The following is a 2,500-nucleotide window of genomic DNA, read 5'->3' on the forward strand; positions in this document are numbered from 1 at the left end:
CTTCCTTCTTTCCCCCTTCCCATCCTCTTTTTACCTTAAAGCTCCCTCCGATTCCCCTTTTCCATCTTCCTTTTCTCTTTCAGCCCCTTTTCTCCTCCCTTTCTCTCTCTCCCCTTTTTATCTCCCCTTTCCTTTCCCCCTCCGCTCGTGCCTTCCTTCTTAACCCTCCCCCCCTCCTCGTAAAGTCGTTTAAATAATAAATGGATATACGCTGACGGCCCAATTACTTCAATGCAGTGTCCTTGCCTCGAAGAAGATTGAATAATAATAATGAAAATCCCACAATACAAACTAGATTTATTGAAAATGAGACAACAGTTCCGAATTCCTCCTTGATTCCATCTTCAATAATAATGCGCGCGCACGTGTGCATATTTTGTACTGTAATATTCATATTGTCAAGTATCATTCTCTGTTACACCTAAATAAATTGACTTCAGATCCACAGTCACATGGAAAACGATTCCATCAGAATGCAGAGAACTGAATTCCGTAGCCAAATGGAACACATCCTTAGGCATAGGAACGTGCGAATAAAACAATAATAATAATAGTAATATTAATAACAATAATAATAATAATAATAATAATAGTACTAATAGTAAACCTAATGCTAATGACAATGATGACAGTGATACTGATAACGATTAATATACCTATAAAAATGGTAATAATGATAAAACTATAATGATAATGTTAACAATAAGAGAACAACATTATCATTATTATTACTATTATAATTATCCTCATTGTCATTATTGTTACTTTATCCATTATTATTACTAGTTTCATCATTATCATTATTATCATCATCGTCATTATTATTATTGTTATTATTATTTTTATCATTACAATTATTATTAGTATTATCATTATTATACAGCAACTAATACTATTATTAATAATATAATAATGCTGATGATAGCAAACAATGATGATTATAGTAATGCCAGTTCGATAGTGGTGATACCTATAACAATAACGTATTGAAAATATTTACCATAATAACAACGGCAAGTACAATGATAACGATAGTGCTGTTAATAACAATAATGCTATTAATTGATAATGAAAATGCTATTGATATTACTTTTATTAATATATGATAGAGATAAAATAATAACAATACAAAAAAAGATAATAATGATGATAACAGCAATAATACAGTAATGATAATGGCAATAATAATAATAATAATAACAATAATATCAATAATAATAATAATGGACGATAATGATGATAATAGTTAATAATAATAATAATAATAATAGTAATAATAATAATAATAATACTGCTACTACTACTACTAATACTAACGATAATAATTACGATAATAATGATATTAATAATGATAATAACAATAATTATGGTAATGATAACAATCATAATATTAATAACGATAACAATAATAGTAATGGTTATAATGGTAATGAGAATGACAGCTATAGCAATAACAATAACAATAAAAGCTAGTAATGATAATGATATCATCGTAGAAAAATTGTAACAAAAACAACAATAGCAATAGTGATAATGATACGGATTATTATCTGTTATTGTTATTATTGCTATTATAATCACTATTATCTATTATTACTATCATTATTATCATTATTATTCTCATTAACCATTGTCATTATCATTACTATTATTATCATCATTATTATGACGTTCATTATCATTATCATCTTTACTAATAATTGCTATCATAATCAATATTTCTTACTACTATTATTACTATCATTAGTGTCATTATTATTTTTCTATTACTATCATTATACTTATCACCATTATCATTGTTATCACTGTCGTTATCATTATCAGTATCAACTTAATATTATCATTTTGATCACTCATTATTATCATTACTGATTGCGTTAGTACTACTGCTGTTATCAGTATTATTATCATAATTACTAATAATTATGATTATTATAATAATTATTATTTTTATTGTTATCATTATTATTATCATCATTATTATAATCGTTATCATTATCATCTATATTCCTATTATCATTGTTATCACTTCGTTATTATGATTATCGATAATATCACCAAAAATATGAAACTGCTACAAATCAGTATGAACATATTGTTCTTTCTGTTTATAAAATTTCACGCATCACTTATTAATTAATTTCCACAATTTTGAGATACAATAACATGATATAAATTACACGAGACATTTTCAGCATCAACCCATCCAGCCATTCACAGCACAACACATAAACGCCAAGAATTTATCATGCAGCACATGCATTGCACTGAATTAACGGGGCTATTATACATGTACCTTAAAATAGTAACCAATTTATGGAGGAAGAATAACAAGCACACATTGATAATTATTAAGCGAATAAATATATATATGGGATGGGCACTGTACCTTGGTGATAGTGTGTTGAAGTTGGAGCACAAGAAATCTGACAGAAGAACCGACGTTGCTCTTTCACCCGGTCGAAGTGACGGCTACTGACACCCCAAGTCACCCGCTCGC

General features: G+C 27.8%; 1 protein-coding gene across 1 annotated transcript in view; it reads right to left on the reverse strand.

Moving 5' to 3' along the window:
- Positions 1-2,500, reverse strand: part of LOC119583596 — a 29,921-nt gene that overhangs the window by 27,415 nt on the left and 6 nt on the right. The window contains exon 1 of the mRNA XM_037932170.1: positions 2,390-2,500. This exon is cut by the window's right edge and continues 6 nt beyond it. The gene's annotated coding sequence lies outside the window, so the exon portion shown is untranslated. The remainder of the gene's footprint in view (positions 1-2,389) is intronic.

Source organism: Penaeus monodon, chromosome 17, assembly GCF_015228065.2.
Source record: "Penaeus monodon isolate SGIC_2016 chromosome 17, NSTDA_Pmon_1, whole genome shotgun sequence".
NCBI lineage: Eukaryota > Metazoa > Arthropoda > Malacostraca > Decapoda > Penaeidae > Penaeus > Penaeus monodon.